The sequence below is a fragment of the Protopterus annectens genome, chromosome 11.part0, assembly GCF_019279795.1.
Source record: "Protopterus annectens isolate FY-2018-M chromosome 11.part0, PAN1.0, whole genome shotgun sequence".
NCBI classification, from domain to species: domain Eukaryota; kingdom Metazoa; phylum Chordata; order Ceratodontiformes; family Protopteridae; genus Protopterus; species Protopterus annectens.
The window spans coordinates 17,304,162-17,327,972 of NC_056745.1; the positions used below are offsets into that span (position 1 = coordinate 17,304,162).

At 40.3% G+C, this 23,811-nt stretch overlaps 1 long non-coding RNA gene across 2 annotated transcripts in view; it reads left to right on the forward strand.

The window, feature by feature from the left end:
* LOC122815129 overlaps positions 1–23,811 on the forward strand; it is a 60,614-nt gene that overhangs the window by 33,966 nt on the left and 2,837 nt on the right. The gene's annotated exons all lie outside the window — the stretch shown is intronic.

Consider the following 23,811-nt stretch of genomic DNA (forward strand, 5'->3'; position numbering starts at 1 on the left):
TTTATGTACTATGTAACAATTATCATTCCTTCATTGTTTGTATTTCATGTTTTTACTGTTTGGAGCTTTTCTCCTCGGGCCTCTACTGAAAATGGAAATATATCCAGCTAGACCAGCCCGGTCAACAAATGTAAAATAAATAAAATAAAATAACCTATTGTTAACAAAGATCACTTTCATCCTTCTAGACTTCGTCAGGTCTGTGTACAAGAACCCTAAAAACCTATATAATTGTATAATTAGTTAGTATTGTTATTACACATCATTTTGAATAAAGTGGAAAAAAGAACCAGAAAAAATAAAAATAAGAAAAAATGTATGTATGATGATGGAAACAAAATATACACTTAAATTTCAACTGATTTTAAAATGGTATTTAAAACCAATTTGTAGAATAAAATAAAATAAAATAAATTAGTCATGTAAACAATGTGGCAATTTTATAAGTTCCAGTGCACTTTTAATTGAACAGTACTAGTTTAGTCCAGGCTTCCTAAAAGAGTTCAGCTTTAATTGCCACATGAGTTCATGTTTCTCCAGAATATTCAGGATGTCTCCTTCAAGATCACCTATGTCTATGCAATCCAGGATCTGGAATTTAAAACCTGTGTGTCTTTTATGAAGAGAAAGGTGTTTGGCTAGTGCATTATTTTTACATCCAGAGCGGATTTTTGACAGATGACATGAAATCCTACGCTTGAGTTTATTTATAGTCTTACCCACATAGAATGCATCACATTCATTGCACTGTGCCCTGTAAATTACTTTTTTAGTGTTACAGTCACCCCCTGCACTGGTTTGTAATGATCTTCTTTAAATAAGGGCAATAAAAACTATCACCTTGCTGTATAAATATACAGAATGTACAATTAGTTTCACATCTTGTAGTGTTTCTCTTATGTGGTCTAGGTTTAAATTCAACAAAACTTCTAATATTCCTGGCCTTCCTATAAACAAATGATGGGGCTTCACCTAAGATGTTAATCAGAAAAGGGTTTCCTGTAACAATGTCCCAGTTTTCTTCAATAATATTTTTGATACTGTGATAATCCAAAGTGTATGTCAGGATGCAGCTATTTTTGCATTTGTTATTCTCTGTGGGATTACTTAACATTTTTCTACTGGGGAGGTTGAGTGAGACTATCTAGAGCAATCACATGTAAAATGCAGAATAGAAGTAGTTCTCTGTAAATATTCCAAAAAGCACTTGAGATTTTCACTAGCCCCTTTCCACATAAAAAAATGTCATTCATAAAGTATCTAAAATAGCAAACATTGCAAATAAAAGGATTATTATTAAAAACATGTTCATGTTCCCATTCAGCAAGAAATAAATTAGCATGTGACTGTGCCCATAGCAACTCCACTGTATTGTAGATAAAAGTCTTGCTCAAAAACAAAAATGTTATTTTCAAGAAAAGTTCCAACAAGGTACATATCAAATTAATTCTATCAGTCAAAAAATCAGAGTGCAAGGATAAATATGCCCTCACATTGTCAATACCCAACTCATTTGGAATCAAAGTAAAAAGAGAGCATGAAGAGTAATGAGAAGTATGTCTCCACTGAATCGAGCCTGATTATACCAAGTATAAAGGTCCTTCATGTCTTTTAAAACACCAGGAACCTGATCCAAAACAGCTCTAATTAGTTTTTCAACAAAAATCGACAGATGTTCTGTTGCCCAACCATGACTAGAAACTATAGGTCTCATGGGTGGATCGAAGGGATTGTTATGCACCTTTGGTAGCCTATAGAGGATGGGAATAACTGCAGACTCAACAGAAAAATACTGATATAAATCAAATGTTATCAAGCCAATCATATGTAAATCATATAAATAGAAGTCAGTCCTTTTAATGAAGCCATCAACTTGATATTTATGGATACGTTTATAAGTAGTATAATGCTGCAGCATTTCACGCATCTTATTCAGATAATGTTGGCTGTCTGTTACAACTATACCTCCTCCCTTGTCTGCTGGTCTAATTTCAATATGTGTAGAATCACGTAAAGTCTTAAGTGCTTCATATTCACCAGGAGTCAAATTATAGAAAGAAATATTAGTACTATCAGTAAACTCTTGTCAAGGATCATTCTCGCACAGGCTACAGAACCCTTCGAGTAAAGGATGTGAAGGCAGAATAAACGTACTCATTTTTTTTTTTAATTATCTATTGTAGACATATTATGCTGTTGAAACATCAACTTTAGATTGACATTTCTCAAAAACAACTTCAAATCAAGAATCACATTTGTGAGGGAAGATCTTTTCACTGGTATAAATGAAAGACCTTTGTTCAGCAGCCTTACTTGATCTTCAATAAGAGTATAAGATGAAACATTCATAACTAGGCTGCTCGTTTTTTGTTCCTGGTGTTTATTCTTGGAGGAGCGTTGTTTTGATTTACAGACTGGGACCTTCTTATCTGGGCTATCTATCTATGTACCTAGATCTCTCACCTCTGAGACCACTCTAAGGAGCGTGATATTGATTGTTGTAATTTGCAGGGATATTTGACTTCCCAAAGAGTATGATAATGCCTTTAGTTTTAGGCCATGGTTCTGGCACCAATCATTTGTCTGATCTAGACCCTCCTGGAGGATATCTACATTGCTAGTTGATTCAGTGATTGCCCCTGGCTTGCAGTTATCGTCAGACTTTGTCATCCAGAGGCCTTCCACATTTGACTTGACTTCAGAGAAGTATATAATGAACAGGCATGGTCCCAGTACTGAACCCTGTGGCATAACCACTAGTAACTGGCCTCTTGCTTAGTATCGATTCACCCACTTTAACCACATGTGACCTGTCCATCTGCCAATTGGCTGTTCATCTGGTGACATAGGGATTTATGCTCAGTTTTATGAGTTCATTTATAATACCTGAGTGGGGAATTCTGTTAAATGCCTTGGCCAGGTCGAGAAAGGCAGTATGTACTGCTTTACCCTCATCCCTGGCCTTAGTGACTTTCTCCAAGAAATTCACCAAATTCAGTAGGCATGACCTGCCCTTGACAAAGCCGAATTGGATCAGGCCTAGTGTTTGAAGGTCACCTATGTTATTATTTGTTAGGTCCATAATTATTCTTTCCATGGCCTTACATATAAGACGAGTCAAGCTTATGGGTCTGTAATTTCCCAGGTCAGTAGATTGTCCCTCTTTATGAAGAGCGATGACCGCTGCTGTCCTCCACTCTATCAGAATAAACCCAGGCTGGAGGCTGTGATTAACTAGAGATCCTAATGGGCCTGATAAGTCCTCATTGAAGCTGTTTAAGAGGTAAACTGGTATATTGCCAGACCTCATTAAAGCCTTGTTACTAGCTTTAGAGAGCACAGTGGTAACATGTTCTTTGGTGATAATTGACAGAGGAATGGTGGAGGTTATTTCTTGGTGAAGAACTGGGGATGATGGGGAGGTAAAAGTAGAGCTGAATTTGTCAGTCAGCAAATTTGCTATGTCTTTCGGCTGTGTATAGGTGATGCCATCTACAACTAATTCTGCACATTGTTGGATGTTGTCCTTAAGATTGCGGACATAACTGAAAAATGCCTTATGGTTATTCTTAGATTTGGAGGCTATTTTTACCTCTAAGTCTGCTTTCAGAGACTTGACTAGTACCCTGATTCACTTAGTTAGACTACTGAGAGACATATTTGTTTGCTGTGCACATACCCTCTTACTTCATGACCGGATTTTCATTCTTTTTTTGTGCAATCTATTCATACCAGGGGTACACCAGACTAGCTTTTTTTGCTATTTGACCTGGTTTTATTTTAGTCTAGTACTGCCAGTTGTATGCAGTTATTTATATGGTCATACAGGGCTTTTGTTTATGCCTCTGCATAGGTTTCTGGATTTTCTGGATTTGGGGAAATGAAAATTAGCTATGCTGTCCCTTAATAGGGGGTAATTTACCTTAGAGAAGTTCTTAAAGATTTGGGGGGTAGGTGGGGGGACTAGTTTTACCTTTATTTCAAGGGAGACTGCTTTGTGATCTGATCTTACTAGTGAGAACATAACACTGGTGGGGATGCAGCACTCTCCCATATTTTTGAGTACCAGATCTAGGATATTTGTTCCCCTAATGGGAGTGCAGACTAGCTACTCCAGGGCATTTGAATTTACAAAGTCAATAAATCTTTGGGCCTGCATGTTAGTGGTTGTGTATGCCTCCCAATTAATGTATGGGTAGTTAAAATCACCCATGAGTATGGTATTGGGCTGGATGGTGAGTGATTCTAGCAACTTTAAGTATGATGTATGAATTTCCTGCTTCATAATGGGGGATCTGTAGCTAGCAAAAATATTGTAATGGATTTTTCCTATGATTGGTTAGACATGTCATATTGTTTGACCAGCCTTGAGGTGTACTTACACTTTATGTCGATAGCTACACCTCCAACTTTAGCACTTTCATGTTCACTTGGTGGTCAGACTGTAAGAAAGGCATTATAGCCATGCACTGCCAGACTGCTTTCAGTGGCTATGAACCATGTTTTAGTAACTGCACAGACATCAGCATAATCCAGTGAGAGGAAAGTTTCCAGGGGGTGCAGTTTCTTGTTGATGCTCCTAGCAATGAGCAGTAACACCTTTAGCTTGTCCTGAGTAGCTTTTGTTATGTTGGAAGGTTTATCTGTTTGGCAATACCTAAAAAGGCACTATAACGGTGGATAATGTTTTGGCCAATATCTGAAAGCCTAGAGGTGACAGGTGAAGACAATATCTGTCAAAACAGTGTGGCCTGTCAACCATGTCCTCTTCTCAAATATCCAGATTTTTGCAGAATGTCCAGATTTTTCCCTTATATTTTTGGTCTGTTCCTCATGAAATTTGTGATTTCCTGGATTTTTGTGACAACTCATTGAGGACTGAAGTCACTAGATAATGACAGACATTTGAGTTTCAGACTTCATATCTTTCAGAAAATGCATGGTAACACAAGACTTTATTCTAGCAACATTATAAGTTTATAAGAGCAATATTTAAAATGTGTCCCTATTTTTGGGCTTTGTCCCCCCATTACTTTTGGCTTTGTCCAGATTTTTGTGTAAGAAATTGAGAGCTAGTCCAGGCTGACAAGTATTGTACCCCTTTAGAATGACACTAGTAGCATAGGCAATTGTTAAAGACGATTATTTTCTACAGGTAACATGGCATCATTCTTGGAAATTGTAGAATGCTGCTCAATGCTTGGCTCATACCTGCCTATGACACATATTCTAAGAGCTCAATCATGTCTCCCTTCATATAGTCAAGGAGGTACATTTCAGGTCATTCACATCCACATGGACTATGACTGAGTCATACTGATACTTAGGGATAACTGATCTGAGTGTTTGTGTGATCTGGCGAATGCTGGCCACTGACAAGCAGCTAACTGTAACCTTCTCCTTTTTCAGCCTAGTAAGAGGGACATCAGTGTCCCAAATATTGTGTCGTGGAGTGTTTCACCTTATGGGCTGGGTAGCTGAGGCACAATGAGATGTGGCTTTATGTGTTGTGATGTGAATTGTCTTGTTTGTGTACATACAGAATTTCTGAGGATTGCGTCTGATAGGCCTTTCAGGTCTGTGTAAGTTACATGTGAGCAATTCCGAATCTGTGGGTTTATGTGTGTGGTCCTTTGTTGGTGCAGTGAGTGATGTGTGTGAGTCTCTTACAAGCTGTTTGTTGTTTTTTGTGCCTAAATGTCAAAGTCTATCTTCCAATGTCAATGTGTAACTACATCTCTCAGACACTGTATTTGTCTGTTTGTGAATTAAGTGGTTGTCAGTGTCCATAATGCAATTGCTACATTGCTTCATGTAACCATATGCACCTAGATAGATGCAGAGATGGCATGAAATTGCCCAGCCATGGTTGCATTTACTAATGTGACTAGAAAGAATAGGAGTCAAGGGTGTTTGTAACCGGACGATGGAAGTGTGCTTACGTGGTGTAATCTGCAGCTAACCTAACCAGCAATGCTGCCCAGTGCCAAATCAGATGCTGCCTGAGCAGCAATAGTTCTGGGTACTATAATAAGGTAACTGGCAAAGTATAATGAAAATAAGCAATGTTTCCAGATGTTTCCATCTGTACAAGGAACTGGCACAGTCAGCAGCTCCATGCAAGTATGCTGAATTTATACCAGCACTGGAAATATAGAAACCTGACTGAACCCTCTGGCCAATACGGCAACTATGCTTAAGCCCTTTTGTGTGCTTCCCATCTCAGGCAGATCAGATAAACACCTACTGACACTAGATGAATAATCCCAGTTCTCCTAATGTAAAAACACAGTAAAGGAGTGTCTGGAGTGAAAAGCTGCCACAAAAAACTTAAAGATATAGATACAGCACTGTACTTTAAACAGTGTGATTATTCAACAAAAGTACTTCACTTTGTAGAAATAAGCCAAGAACCACTGAATTGTACAAAATTTATAAATGCACTAAAAACAAAATAAGCTGATTAATAAACTCTCCATCCAATAAAACTACACGCAGAAATCTCAAGTGTTTCCCCAATCTAAATGGAACAGGATATCACCCAGTGCCACTAGATAGAAAATCCACTGACCTCTTTATATAAAAACACAGAGAAGTGCTTTCTAGAGTATAAAAATACACTATTTTATCCAACAGCTACCTATTAACTCAAAGCAGGTAAATCAGTAGAAAAGACAGTGAAAGGCAAAATGTACTCTTTTTCAAAGTAAAGCACAAGGAAAGGTAAATAAATAATTCAAGATATCAACAGCAGTAGATGAGAACACTGCATTAAAGCATGGCCAGTAAAGCTTAATATACTTTGAGTAAGTGGCTTCACGAACCCTGCTCACTTCTTCAGACTCTAAAAACTATTGCACATCCAAAACAATGCTTAAGTACAAATTCAAAAAATGACCAGCCAGTAAGATACTTCCAATTAACAGTATAGCACAAATATTTAAAGAGACAGTAACAGCAACCTACAAAAATCACTCTGATAAAAATTAAAATAGCAACATAGTAAAAAATGAAACAAAAATTCCTTAAATAATAAAATCTAATGCTCAAATGCAGCAGTCAGTGGCTCATTCACAAGTACATATACAGAGATCTTCACAAACAATTATGTCTTGTCGTTTGTAAATAGGAATCTTCACATCTGTTGATTCATAAACAGTTGTAACACTGTACATCATATCGGATGTTAAAATGGTGGAAAAAATACCTTGCAGCTGAAAAGGAGCAAGTAAAAACCGTGAACTTATGTCATCAAAATATAAGTCGCCATTCTGCTTAATATAATCATCATTAAACCTTATATTATTCCAATGGTTCTTCCTTTTACTCAAAGGACTCCATACAAAACATAGATTCTAAGATGCACTGTGTAAATATAGTGAGGCATTCCACTGTCTGATACGCATCCAGCCCTAAACTGAAGCATGACTTGTGCTGTTGACATATCTCAAGAATCTCAAACAACAGCTGAGGTCTACTGCCTAACAGTAAAACTAACATAATAGATAAAAATCACTCATGACAAAACCATGACACTAGATAAAACTAACCCATTCCTAAAACAAGAGCACTCATACTGACATACACTATGGCTACTAATAATAATAAAACTACTACTTATACTAATAATAATACAACTGCCAAGCCTTCCTGTGTTGGAGGGAAGCCTTCTAGCTTATCAGTGGGAGTGGTAAGCACTAGGTAGCCTATCTACCACAAGAGGAGTGGTTTCTGGCCCAGAAATTGTAGTTTATTGGCCATTTGGGCAGTTTTTCCATCTCTGTCAACTTTCTGGCTTAAAAACCCATGTCTGTGCTTGTTTCCCACCTTTCCTATAACTAGTCTGGTCCAGATACAGATTTGCTGTATCCAGGACATTTGGTTAGCTTCTGAGCCCCCAAGCCTTTTTGTGTTGGAGGGAAGCCTTCTAGCTTATCAGTGGGAGTTGTAAGCACTAGATAGCCTATCTACCACAAGAGGAATGGTTTCTGGGCCAGAATTTGTAGTTTATTGGCCATTTGGGCAATTTTTCCATCTCTTTCAACTTTATGGTTTAAAAGCCCGCATTTGCTCTTTTCCCACCTTTCCTGTAAGTAGTCTAGTCCAGATACAGACTTGCTGTATCCAGGACTGTTTGTAAGCTTCTGAGTGGTGCCAAAGTCTGCTCTTCAATTTTTCCCTTAGATCTACTAGTTCTCTCCTCTCCTGCACTTATACTACTTATTAGGCTAGCACTTTACCAGACTTCTTGTAGCAATTATTGTAGCACACAAAAGTGCTACCAGCACTAAACGTTCTACAAGGAAACAGATCCAGTACTTATTATCAATGCCCACCCCTCCAGGCATGTCTACAGGTCAGTTCCCTGTGCTTTCTTCTATTAACCTGGTGAACTTGGGCATCCTGAGGCAATGTAGCAACTGCCTCATGTACGCCGAAAACTCTCTCCTCTTACCTCTCAACACTCAGACTTGCGAGAGATGCACTTATATATCCAAACTGGAAGCCATGCACTCTCCAGCCAAGAATGGAATAGATGGTCAAGAGGAGAAGGTCAACACTTGCACCACACCACATGGAACATATAGCCCTCCAAAACACACACCAGCAATGCCTTCACATAAAAACACAAACCACACATCCACCTTCATGGAAGCTCTCAATAAAAATCTACCCAAGCAGCAGAGGCCTCCAAGGCAGAAACACACTTGACCACCACAACACAACACTAATCACGAGACACATAACTCTCCTAAACAGTGTGCCACTCAACCAAAGCCCCTAAGACAAAACAACATGCCCAACACACTAGTCATAGGTGACTCGATAGTGAGTCACACTGATGTCCCACTCACTAGGTTGAATAAGGAGAAAGTAACAGTCAGGAGCCTGTCAGGCTCCAGAATCCACCACATAATGCACACACTCAGGTCCCTCAACAACAGGTACAAATATGACTCTGTCATTGTACATGTGGGTGTGAATGACCTGAGACATACCTCCCTGGACTACATGAAAAGAGACATGGAGGAGCTCTTGGATTATGTAGCCCAGGCGGGTATGACCCAAGCCCTCAGCAGCATCCTACCATCACCCAGAATTATACCACAGTACAAGCAGAACATGATTGATTTCAACAATTGGCTAAGTTTCTGGTGTCATTCTAAGGGGATCCAGTATCTGCCTAAGATTACATGATTGACAGACCTCAATGCTTTGCCAGAGATGGCCTGCATCTGTCACCCCTGGTCTTCCGGATACTGGCCAAGGCTCTTGTCACCCATATAGTGCCTTTTTTAGGTAGTGTTCCAAAGACCAAATTACCACTGTAACAGCTACAAACAAATGCAATCTGAGGGTCATGCTGCTCAACGCTTGAAGTCTAAATCTCAAAATGCACTCACTCGAAGCACTCCTTAAAATGGAGAACATCGACATTTGTGCTGTAACAGAGACCTAGTTCAAGGCAGCAGAAAGCTATAACTCATTCCACATCTTTTAGCCCCAGAACTTGGACCGAAGCTCCAAAGACGGTGGTGTTTCCATATTCATAAAGGATGCACACACCTCTAGACTGGTAGCCCAATATAACGCATCAGAGATACTTCAGGTGCTGCGAACATTAGGTAAGATAGCGATTCAGGTCGTAGCCTGATATAGGTCCCCAACCATGTCCCAAGACTCACACTCCACATTCCTAAGCACCCTGGAGAATATTAGGGTCCAACCTAACACTCTCTTACTAGGTGACTTCAACTACCCCTCCATTAACTGGGAAAACTACTCATGTACCAATACACTTGCCCAAAGTTTCCTGGAGTTCATTAATTCCAATACTTTGGACCAGCTCATTCTTACCTCCACTAGAGGTAGCAACATCCTTGACCTGGTCATTACTATCATGGGGCGACCGTTGCTCTGCACCAATAGTCAGCTCCTCCCTGGTTAGATCCGACCACAAACTAATCACCTGGGAAATCCACCCCACCCCCCCCCCCCCCGCAAAGGTAACCACCATGAAAAACTTCTCCAAAGCTAACTCTGGGCTCCTAAAACAGAAGTGGCTAACTTCACGGCACCCATGCAAATGGAGAATATTTTCGTGACCGCCAAATCATACACCAATGCACTGTACAAACATGTACATAAATGCATGGATCTCGCCATACCCAATAGAACCAAGACGCTCTCCTTCAAAAAAAAGAAAACCAATCTGGTGGTCCCCTGCCATAAACAAGCTCTACAACAGAAAGAGGAAACTGATGCAGAATAATGTGAAGTCCCAAGACTGGAAAAACTCCCTTATCAGCCTCAACAAAAAGTTGAGATCCCTCATAAAATCCTGTAAAGCTAGCTATGAAAACAGAATTGCAGCAGATAGTAAAGACAACCACAGGGCCTTCTATAGTTATATACATGGCAATACCCAGATTTACTCTGAGCTACTGCACAATGGTACCTCCTATACCGAGCCAACAGATATTGCCAGTATACTGGCCAACAGATTCAGTGCCAACTTTACCCCTCCCCCCAAAGGACCAATCACAGTACCAGTAGATTGCCAGGCAGCCAGTATTACTGCTGCACAGGTTAAAACAGCACTGTCCAAGGCCAAGAATATAGTTTCTATGGGACCTGACAATATCACTGGCTGTGTTCTACATGAACTACAGAATGAACTGGCACCTCACCTGTGTGCCCTGTTCAATCACAGCCTCACCTCAGGCTTTGTCCCTACCGAATGGTGCACTGCTACAGTCATCCCCCTCCACAAAAGAGGAGCAGCTATAGACCCTGGGAACTATCGCCCCATTAGCCTGATGAGTCTGATATGCAAAGCTATGGAACGCATCATCATGGACCTAATAAACAAGGATATAGGGAATCTCCAAACTCTGGATCCCACACAGTTTGGTTTTGTGAAGGGTAGATCATGCCTGCTCAACTTGGTCGACTTCTTTGAGCCAGTCACCAGAGCTGTGGATGAAGGCAAGGTGGTTCATATAGCCTACCTTGATCTGGCCAAGGTTTTTGATACCATTGCCCACTCAGGAATCCTAGAAAAACTCACTAAGCTAGGGATCAACCCCTATATCACTAGCTGGGTGAAAACTGGCTCACAGATAGAACCCACAGTGTGAAATTAGCTGACTCCAAGTCAGGCTACTGACTAGTCATGACTGGAGTCCCACAGGGTTTGGTCCTAGGTCCTCTTCTGTTTGGTATCTACTTCTCTGAAGCCCAGGCCAACACAAAGGGACTCTGGCTGACAAAGTTTGCAGATGAGTGCAAGTTGGGAGCTATTATTATTAACTCCCCAAGTGATGTTGACCTCCTACAGAATGGTCTCACTGAGACCAACGACTGGTGTCAGAACCATGGCCTTAAGCTCAATGCCAAAAAATGTGTCGTCATCCCCTTTGGAAAAAAAACAGTTCCTATGAATTACTACATTGATGGTAGTCCACTGAACACAGAAGGTGTTATAAGAGATCTAGAACACAGGTTGACAGCAACCTCTCTTTTGATCACCACATTGCCACTTTGGTCAGAAAGTCCTTCTATGTGGCATATCTCATTACTAAGGGTTTTGCATCCAGGAAGAGAGAGGTCATTGTCTCCCTCAACTTTTCCCTCATTAGCCAGTCACCGAGTACAATGCCCCATTTGGCATGTACCTCACTAGACACCTGTAACAACTGGAGAGGCCGCAAAAGTATCTCACAAAGAGGATCATAGGCCTTAAACACTTGTTCTATATGTACAGACTCAAAAAACTCCTTCTATTCTCTGTCTCATATCACCTACTTAGAGGTGATCAATGCTTGACTTACAAAGCCACGTCTGACCCAGCTCTGTTAAAAATGCTACAGCTAAAGAAATCCAATCCCTCCACACCACAAGTTCCAGAGACCTCAACCTCATTACCACAATTAACAGAACGTGCTGGAGGGACAGATTCATAACCCAGATACTGCCCAAGGTATGGAATAGACTTCCCATACATGTAAAGCAGAGAACCTCGCTGACCCTCTTCAAGAGAAATCTTGATGAGTGGATGGGAAACAGAAAATTCACCCCGGGGATAACTCCAGTGGCTCTACTCGACAGAGGCACTGGGAACTAAAGTTGGGTGACACTATGCCAGGGTAATCCTATGGGCTGGGCTTGTAAAGGCCCCATGGCCATTAGCCTAGTACACACCTATGAACAAAACAGCAGCTTAAACCTGACAACTATCCATGGAACTTACATTCAAGACACATTTCATGTAGAAGGTAGTTTGAGCCTACACCCCTGACTTCACAGCAAGTGCACACTCCAGAAGAACAACACAATACTGTCATCAATCACAGGCAAAACTAGCAAATCCTGCTGCCCTGTTAAGCTTGGCCCACAGCGCCATCTACTCTTAACTTCACAAAATATCATTTAACCTGCTGATGCCAAACAATATACACTCAGCTTTATGGCAGAAAGATATTACTACAAAAAAGCTTGCCCATCTCGCATATGCATCTAGCCTCGAGCAGCCATCAATATATTCAGATTTAAATATATAGAATTAAATCTGGTGCCCTAATGAGCTGAAGCAAGATCTACTTAACCCACTTAAGATATAACATTCTAGTCACCATACTACACTCACCTCCTTAGTCTCCAAGCTCGCACGGCTGGGCTAATTGGCACAAATTCATTGAACCCTGACCACTTATGTGCCAAACGTCTAACCATCCATCGGGACTCCAAAGTCTCTGTACCATTAATCAAATCACCTCCTCACAGATGGTGAAAAACCATGTCTATGACTTGGAACCGAAAGGTATGAGGATCACTTGCATTCAAAGTATGTTTCGCTAAAGCACTACATTACAGTTTCTTCTTTGTACAATAGCAATGGTTACGTACCCTTTGACATAACCTCCTGTTGGTCTTGCCCAAATAAAAACATGGACAGGCCACACAGCAGGCTAAATAGATCACATTTTTACTGTTACAATCAGCCTCCACTTTGAACTTAAACACTCTGCCTGTATCCGGGTGCCTGAACAACCCTCCGCACTCTATAAAGCAACAGAAATTACAACTGTTGCCAGTGGTAATCCCCATAGGAACACCATCCTTGATCTGACGTGATGTTCTATCTAGGTAACACAACACTGAGTGATGGCTTATTCCTATATCTAAACCTAGGGTAGGCTCCTGCCACCCTTGTAAATTTATCATCCAGTTACAAAATCCTCTAGTTCTTATAATAAATCTCTCTTAACAAGTGTATATCATCACTATATGTAATGGTGACCATAGTACCTCCATTAGTTCTATACACCTCCCTCAAGGTGGTATCATGTTTGAAAGAATATGGTCTGGCTCTTGTGTGCCTCTGAGCCCTAGCCTCATTCATGCCTTTATCAAGCTCATTCACAGCATACCCCCTTCTTTTCAAATTAACCTCCAGCTGTTTCAAATGTCCATCACAAGTACTATCATCACCATAAAGCCTAGACAACCTCATGGCCTGTCCCTTGACTATATTATTAAAAATGTGTTGTGGGTACATGCTATAGTGATGAAGTAAGGACATCTTACTACACTCCTTGATGTAAAGATCAGTGGTTAGGGACCCACATGGGTCTGTACTAACAAGAACATCCAAAAACTCAACCCTTTCAAATGAAGACTTTGCTGTAAATTTAAGAAATGAGGTTCTGTTATTCAGCATAGACACAAATGCATCCAATTCACATTCTAAACCATTCCAAATAAGGAAGAAACATCCACAACCCTCTGGTAAAACAGACTCAGGACACACATAAAACAACTCTGGTTTCCCGTTCTGCAAGCACCATGTTGGCATAACTATTGGCACAAGATGTGCCCATAGCCACAGCAGCTCTCTGCAGATAATATTCGTCATTAAACATATAAACATTATTCTCTGAAACTACTTCCAAAAATAGGCATAAAAGGTCAATAAAGACTAAGTCATATTCACTCCACTTTAGCAAAAAGCTCCTCACCATTTCAATACCCTGTTCATTAGGTTTGTAAATAATGATTGAATGCCCATGGTGACTAATAATACCCCCTCTAGATCTGCCGATCATTCCACAAACTCAAACAAATTTGATACAAATGTAGTGTCCCTGAGAACATAGACATACTTATCAAGAAGAGGCCTAAGAAATGTCTCTATATAAATAGAAAAGAGCTCTGTCAACCAACTTCCACCAGCCACTATAGGTCTAAACGGGGGTCTCACTGGATCTTCATGAATGTTGTGCATCCCTTGTTTGATGTCCCACCACTGGCCCAGTAATCAAGGAGCCTCAATCCTCACCACTGGGGATGTACATTGGGAAGATGACAAATGCACACACAGTATTTCCAGATGCAGCTCTCTGCATCAAGTGTAATTTCCCTTAAGAGCACATGGAGACCACAGTCAGTCCGGGGCTGGTTTCTCCCTCTTTCTAAAGATCCCCAATAAGACTCCCCAGTGGCACAGCTATAGTGTTGAGATCTCAGCTGAGTGGACAAGCCAAGACCTCCAGCACCCTCTCTATCCAACCAGTGCTTCACGTCCCTGCCCTCTACTGGTTCACTTATTGACTGGTTACTAGTATCTCACTCCCAACATTACCATAATCCAACCACTCTACCAGACACATTAGGTAACCACCTAACTTTACTAGTTCACAGAAACTCTGAACACCTGCATAAAGCCAACAATATAAGGTGACCCATGATCTATCTAGCTATTTTCCTGACTCACTAAATCACCTCCTCTCAATTATAAACTGGTCCTTTCTCTCTAATCACACTCTTTATGAAGCAGTCCTACACTTCAACAACACCTTTCTATCCATCCTCAGCTCCCTTGCCCCCACTAGGCAAGCTTGCATCAAATTCAGATATGCCCCATGGCTAACAAAAACTACCCTTACACTCATGAAGACCAGAGATAAAGCTTGGAAAACTTGGAAAGGCAATAATACTTCTTCCAACCTTATCTCTTACAGGGAACTTAGAAACAAAGCTAAGAAACAAATCAATCTTGATAAAAAGAACTATTAACAATCCTCACTTAACAATCCCAACCGTAATCCTAAAAAATTCTGGAACTCTATCAATAAACTTCTCTAACCTCATCCACACCTTATTCTGACAAGACTCCTCTGAGAATGGCAACCCTCCTTAATAAGTTCTTCATTGAAACCGTTGAAAACTTAACTGTAACTAACTTCTCCACTTGCACCTCTTTTAATCCATCTACATCTTCATCCACCTCTGATTCACCTCTCTCACCCTCACTCTCATTCTCACTTTCACCTGTTCCCACCTCTTATATCAAGTTGCTTTTAACTAAACTAAAACCTGGTTCACCCACAGCTAATAACCTTCCTCCATTATTCCTTAAACATGCAGCTACATCTCTAGCTTACCACATATCTATCCTGATTAATATATCCATAAAAGAAGGCAAAGTCCCTGAAATCTGGAAGAAATTTTTTGTAGTACCTCTTCATAAAGGAGGAGACTCCACTGAGCCAACTAATTTCAGACCAATTGCCATAATGTCTCCTCACTCCAAAATACTGGAAAAATGTATCCATAAGCAAGTACTTAATCATCTGCTACAAGAAAACCTACTCACACCATCTCAACATGGCTTCCGCCCCACACGTAGCACAGCTACTGCTCTTGTATCCTTTACTAATAACATTGCTCATGTCAGGGATAATAGCAAAATAGCATCAGCCCTCTTTCTGGATCTGTCAAAAGCCTTTGACACTGTATCTCATACCGTACTTCACCATAAACTCCCCAACTTAGGCTTCTCAAACTCCACCACCTCCTGGTTCTGTGATTACCTCACTAACAGACACCAGGCTGTTAGATGGAACTCTTCCTACTCCCCCTTTCTAGCAGTTAGGACAGGGGTCCCACAAGGATCAATATTGGGTCCTCTCCTCTTCAATGTATTTACCAATGACCTTTTCTCATCCTGCCCCCAATCTAATCTTATTCAGTATGCTGATGACTCGACCATCATCAACTCTGCTGACAACATAGAAAACCTACAATCCCTTACACAAAACTCAATCCACTCAGTAGAAAACTGTCTACAATCCAACCAACTCCTGCGTAATGCGAGCAAAACTAAGCTACTACTTTTCCTACCTAAAAATATGGAACATGCAAAACAGAACTTTTCCGTAACATCCCTTAATTGAACTAAAATTTCTGTTGACACCCAAACAAAACTCCTTGGAGCAATAATTGATGATGAACTTAAATTCAACCATCACATTCATAGCTCAATAAAAAAAAACACCAAAAACTAGGTCTGCTTTACCGTCACAAAAACTTTCTTCCCTGTGCGTCCAGGCCATCCCTTGCCCAATCCCTGCTTCTACCATCCCTACTCTATGCTTCACCTATTCTTACCCATCTACAGAGTAACGTAATATCCAAACTAGAAACCACATAGAACAAAGTAGCCAGATTTGCTGCAAATCAACCTTACAAATCCCATCACTGTCTCTCATTAAAGGCTTTACACTGGCCTGAATTTTCCAATTTACTGCCTCAATCCCAACTCCTTATAGGTTCATAGGTTCATAGGTTTATACTAAGCTATCTGCCCTAAGGCATTTATAAGCCTAGCCCAAATTTTTGTGGCTTACGCCACCCCTTATATGAAAAAATACTGTGCCCATTAGTTTGTTGTGCCTCTGTCCAGCAGTGACACAGAGATGATTCCCGGGATAAACCTACGATCTCCCATCCACAGGTCAAGATTTCTCTTGAACAGAGCCAGCAAGGTGCTCTGCCTCACATGGATCGGGATTTTATTCCACAGCATAGGGAGTCTCTGAGTGATAAATCTATCCCTCCAGCACATCCTATTTATATCCGTGCTAAGGTTTAAGTCACTTGCTCTAGTGGTTTTGGTGGATTTGGATTTTTGAGGTGGAGCATGTCCATTAATTCCGGGTTGGACATGGCCTTGTATGTCAGGCACATGTCACCTCTGAGCAGATGGTATGCAACTGAATAGAGCTGGAGTTTCTTCAATCTGGCAGCATATGACAGATTTTGGAGTCCCTTTATCCTTTTGGTGAGGAACTTTTGGGGTCTCTCCAATTGCTGCAGATGTCGGGTGAGATACATCCCGAATGGGGCATTGTACTCAATCATTGGTCTGATAAGTGAAGAGTATAGAGGAACAATGACCTCACTAGATCTGGATGTGAATCCCTTCATGATCAGGTGGGCAATGTAGAAGGTCTTTCTAACCACTTTAGCAACGTGAGTGTCAAAAGAAAGGCCACTGTCAACCTGGGTCCCCAGGTCCCTGATAACCTCTTCTGTGCTTAGTGGATTGCCACCTATATGGTAGCTTGGGGTTACCTTGTTTTTCCCGAAGGGTATGACTATACATTTTTTGGCGTTTAACTTCAGGCCATGGCTCTGGCACCAGCTATCTGTTTCCGTGAGTCCCTTCTGAAGGATATCCATGTCCAATGCACTTTCCACTATGGCCCAGTTTGCAGTCGTCTGCAAACTTTGTCAGCCAAAGTCCTCCCATGTTGGCCTGTGCTTCTGAGAAGTAGATGCCGAACAATAGGTGGCCAAGGACCGAGCCCTGTGGGACACCATTTGTGACCGGCTTGGAGTCTGACATAGCGCCAGCAACTCTAACCCTGTGGGTTCTGTCCTTAAGCCAGTTTGCAACCCATCTTGTGACATATGGGTTTACATTTAAGCTGGTAAGTTTTTCTACAATACCCGAGTGGGGTATTGTGTCGAAGGCCTTTGCAAGGTCAAGGTAGGCTGTATGGACTGCCTTTCCCTCATCAATGGCCTTGGTGACTGTTTCGAAGAAGTCGACCAAGTTCAAAAGGCATGATCTGCCCTTGACAAAGCCAAACTGGGTCGGGTCCAATGTCTGCAAGTCCCCTATATCTTTGTTTATGAGCTCCATATAGCCCACAATATGCTAAACAATCCTAAATCCTGCCCATCCCTCGCAAATTCTGTGACACTTTATACTCCTCAACACCCACTAAGAAGTACTAATCAATACTTTCTTGAAGTTCGTAAGCCAAACAAAATCTTTGGGAAAATAGTCTATTGTCATTCAGTTGCAAAAAATTGGAAACACTCCCTTTTGCCCTTAGACTACTTAAAGACAAAAATGTCTTCAAGAAACAGCTTAAATCTTTTTTCCTATCAAATTGGATATGTTCATGCTCTAAACTAATACCCAAGAAACATTCAGGGATAACCTAACTTAACTGTATCACTTCTAGCTCTCTCTCTTACTACTACCTACACATTTTCTTCCGTCATATTCCATACTAGTTAGCTCATGTTACACTCAGTTCCCATAATCCCTTATTACTGTTCTTTAATTTGTTTATTTACTTCCAAAGTTCACACAACTTTATCTGTATATTTACTTCATGCCTGGTACCTTGGTTCAGCAATGTACTGACCTTAGTCTTACCATATTTCTGCTTAGTTTCTTGCCATACTATGTGGAAATTTTTATATATGTATTGTATTATATTTCTATCCATTCTATATATTCCTTTATTGCATGTTATGTACTTACCTCAGAAGTATGTATACTTAAAATATGATCTGTGTTTATCTTTGTTCTTACTATTTGTTTACTTAAACTTTTTGGGGAGCTTTTCTCCTCGGGTCTCTTTCTGAAAAAGGGCTTCTAAGAACCCAGACAGACTAACCCAGTTAACAAATGTAAAAATAAATAAATAAATAAAAGTAGCTCACACACAATCTTTGAGGTTTGATTTACACACACACACACACACACACACACACACACACACACACACACACACACACACACACACACACACACACACACACACACACACACACACACACACACACACACACACACACACACACACACACACACACCTGGGAAAGGCTGGCACAGGTTTACTAGCCATGCCCCCTTTTGACCAGACCATAAGGTCCCACCAGTCACGTCCTTATCAACTACTTTAAGGCCCTTAACAAAGGGTGTCCAGTCTTACTGTGTAATGTTACTGTTAATACAAATGGTAGTTTGACCAAGAGCAAGGCTATTAGGAGTGGCTTACAGTGTCACCATATAGATATGCAAGTACTCTCAGAACTTAAATATGTCTCACAAATATCAGCCACAATTATATGTTTAAATATATTTAATAATAAATAATAAAAGAACAAGAAAATATTCAGTAAATAATCACAGTAACATCAGAGCTCCAAATCTCAGGAAACACTTAAAACAACATTGCATGACAGTCTCAAATAAATACAGAAAACATCTAAACTATATTTCATTATATTCCTGACTGAATCTAAGAGAATTACTATACCCTAGTTAACTTACTTACAGAGCAACAAGGTGGTTTGTGGATGTTCTTGTCAGGTCAAAGACAAAGTACAGAATACCTGGTCTCTCTCAGAGAGTTCTTAAATTAATATCCCAAATATTATTGCTGGGATAGCTTTTGGAATGACATCACTTCTTGTCATCTGACTCTATCCCAGGTGAAAAACAACCACTGATGGAGCTGATAGCATTTAGCATCTACCTGTGAAAATACACACACAAGGGCTTTTCCTCAAATCTTAGTACTTGCTGGAAGTCATAAAATAATAAAACACTTGCAAGACAATGCAGAGAAGCTCTAGTTCTAGACATTGTGTCTGTTACTGCACTGAGACTAAAAGATAACATCCTTTTATTACACGGTCATAAAATAATTTAAATTTTCAGCTATTTTTCTGAAATTAATCTCCTGTGTTCTAGTTTCTATTGTTAAAATATATACATCTAAACAGTTACAATATTGTATGCACATTTCTGTTCTTTTCCAGTAAGGTATGTTGTGGTTACATTTTAGCTCAGTACTTTACAGAATATCTCTTCAGCACATATGTCTGTGCAAACCATCTTATATGACATACAGTTCTAATACATTTGTAACACAAGCATATGAATCATGTTGAAATTCATAAATGACATATAATTATTTACACAATTCCAGATAGCTGGGCTGGCAGTATCTCCTTTTGTTACATTTCTATATAAATCATATTAATATTCACAAATGACATATAATTATTTACAAAATTCCAGCTAGCTGGGGTGGCAGTGTCTCCTTTCATGACACCTTGTATAACTGGCAAAAGTGGATCCTCTACAACCAAATAATTGAACAGATCTTTAGAAATAGTCTGTGTGTTAAGACAATCCAACAGCGTGTTCAGAATATTATTGCACACGTGCTCTATATTTGCAGTACTGATGACTCCATTTGTATTCTAATTACCCAGCATCTGTTTCATAGATTCAAAATAGTAATCTCTATTCATAAACACCACCAAGCCGCACTTGTCTGCGGGGCGTATAACAATACTCTTGTCATTCCTCAACTCATCCAGGGCTGCTGTCTCAGCAACTGATAGATTATAGAATCTACATTTTCTACTACTATCATTGAATAACTCATTAATATCATGTTCACATTTTCTGGCAAACAACTCTACAACCTGATGGTTCTGTGGAACAAACACACTAGGCTTCTTAAAAATATTATCTACTGCATCCATGGCAATGTTATCATTGCAGTACATAATTCTCAACATCAAAGTCCTGATATATAATTTTAAGTCCATGATACAATCGGCCAAGTCTGCAGGTTGAGATGATATAAAACTCAAGCCCCTATTCAGGACACTAAGTTCATCAGTAGGCAACTGCCTATCTGAGAGATTCCACACTAAGGTTTATCTCTCACTGTCCACATTTTCGTATAGTGGGATACCCCCCTTGGTTCCATGGTTGTTTCCTCTTCCTTGTCCTTCCCCAACACCTGGACATCTCTGATGAGGCATTCTGTCCTTATTTGATGGGGCAGGAGAACTGGGGAAAAACCTTCAGCCTTGCACCCATCTCAGTCCTCTGCTTAACTACAGTGTCTTTCAACTGTACATCACCATGTGTGTTGACAGTTTTGAAATCCTGGAGAAGCACTCCCATCCTCTCTCCACATGTGATGCTATATGTGGACTCATTCTGTCTAACAAGTTCATTGTCTAAAGGTACAGTCTGTACAACCTCAGCTGCCGCAGTAGTGTCCACTCCTTCTGCTGTGTTACTAGCACCAACCTTACTGCTCACTGGTTTAGGCCATGAAAACACATGGTTATCGTTGACGTCATTCAAGTCCCTTTGCATCTTATTCTTCCTCTTCTGCGCTATTAGTTTCCTCTCATACACATAAGTGCTGTCAATGACCTCACATAAAGAGAGGTCCCCAGCATCTGCACTGCAAGTATTATACAAATTACACTGTGAGGACTGAATTCCACTCAACATCTGCATCTCCAAATGCTTAAAGTAGTCAGTCAATAATCTCAAGTACTTACTCAAATAATGTATATTAAGTTTTATTGGCTGTGCTTTGGTGCAGTGTTCCATTTTGCTATTAACTCGTTTATTTGGTAGCTTAAATCCACTGGGACCGGTGAGTTTGTTTACATCAACAGCAGTGTAGAAAGGTAGGCACTTATAAAGCTCAATTTACAGTAAGGACGGGCAGCTTAAAATTACCAGGTTTAAAAATCAGATTAAGAAAGGTGGGTAAGAAAAATAACTAGCAGTGAACCACCATCAGTGCTTGTAGTTATGCAGGAATGCAGTCTTATCAGAAAAGAAAAAAGACCCAGAAATTCACTGTGTATTTAAGTATCACTCAAGCCACAAGGCTGCCAACTGATAGACCTGGGTCTGAAACATGGTTGAGGAACAACTGGGCAGCAGCAGCAGTATCTGTGTGGAAGAAAGGCCTGGCAACCTACCTCCGTAATATGCCACAGGAACTAATGGGGTCTACCCATAGCGACACCATAAGACAGTTTTGGCCTGGCAACCTACCTCTGTAATATGCCACAGGAACTAATGGGGTCTACCCATAGCGACACCATAAGACAGTTTTGGCCTGGCAACCTACCTCCGTAATATGCCACAGGAACTAATGGGGTCTACCCATAGCGACACCATAAGACAGTTTTGGCCTGGCAACCTACCTCCGTAATATGCCACAGGAACTAATGGGGTCTACCCATAGCGACACCATAAGACAGTTTTGGCCTGGCAACCTACCTCTGTAATATGCCACAGGAACTAATGGGGTCTACCCATAGCGACACCATAAGACAGTTTTGGCCTGGCAACCTACCTCCGTAATATGCCACAGGAACTAATGGGGTCTACCCATAGCGACACCATAAGACAGTTTTGACTTGACAGCATCTAACTTATTTAAATTGTTTTACTTAAAGATGTCTGCACATTCTTGAGTTGTGTTAAATGAAAATTAGTTACTTTTGTAAAGGATCATAAAACTCTCCCAATGAATTTGCAACCAACAAACATCACAAGGGCTTTCATTATAATTGCAATAATTAGTTACACTAGCTATTTAAATAAAGTCTTATTACAAGAAACTGCAATTTTAATGCATTGATGATGGGATATAGGCATCGTTAATTTACACTGGCTTTCATCATATTATTCTACTAAACAAAATATCTGTTGGCACTCTTAACAGCCTGTCCTCATTAAGATCACTCAACCCCTTTTCTTGTAACACCCCTCTTCTACAAGTGGTCTATGAGAAATTCCTTGTGCATCAGTATCCTGAAGAAAAATATGTTGAAAACATAATGATGATCATTGCTTTCCATAGGGAATCATTGCTGGAGTCATTTCTAATTGTCCATATGCAATGATTTCCTTCTTTTGGAAGATTTGTCCCTACTTCGAGTTGGTGCTACTATAGACTAGATATATGTACATTTGGGGTGGGGAGCTTACCCACCATTATCAGGGGGAGCAAGGGGGGCTTGCTCCCTGCAAAAAATGCTTAAAGTTAACTGTTTTAGCCTTTTGTGTCTCTCGCATTATTTTTCAGTTTCCAATACCTGGAGTTGTGCAGTTCATCGATCCATAACAGAGCTCTGTAACACATTTGTTTCTGTTACATGCAGCTTGCCACTGAATTTTATTATCTGATGCCTGGTTTAGGATGTGCTTAGACCTGCAACATTTTAGTCTGCAGTCTGTTGTTTGATTCCTCCTTTCATATAGGCATTAGTGTATAAAATTCGGATTCCTGACTTTAATTGACTCCTGGAAGTATGACCGGCCGATCATCAGTCAAATGCAGTCGAACGTTCTTCCTGTCGACAATGAAAGAGGACATCTTACAATACTGCAAGTTGGTGCCAGAGAGAACCTAATAGCAGTTTAAGGAGGACGTTTGCAGCCATGCCCAGCAAGCTTCTTATTGGTCTAGTGGCTCCAGTATTAGAAATGCCAAGTGAATGTTAGTGGTTCATATCCCTTAAACATACCATCGGTATTGTTTTTAGACCCACGGACTCATTACGTAATATGACTGCAGTGCCATGACTTTGTCTTTCTGACTTTCTCTGACTTTGAATTTAATTTTTTGCTCAGACTTTGCATTTCTGCTGGTGGGACTCTATGTTGTTCCTTAGTTCATACATCTATGCATTAGTTTAATTATTTATATAGTTGGTGTTGCAGAGAGAGCATACATTTCTTCATTTATTTACTTGTTTTAATTCTAGTTGGAATCAGGCTGCCTATTTCTGTTATTTGGCAATGTTATGCAGACACTATCTTTCATTGTCGGTAGCATTTGACCAATGATCTGTCAGTCAACCTAACAGGAGTCAGTTAAAAGT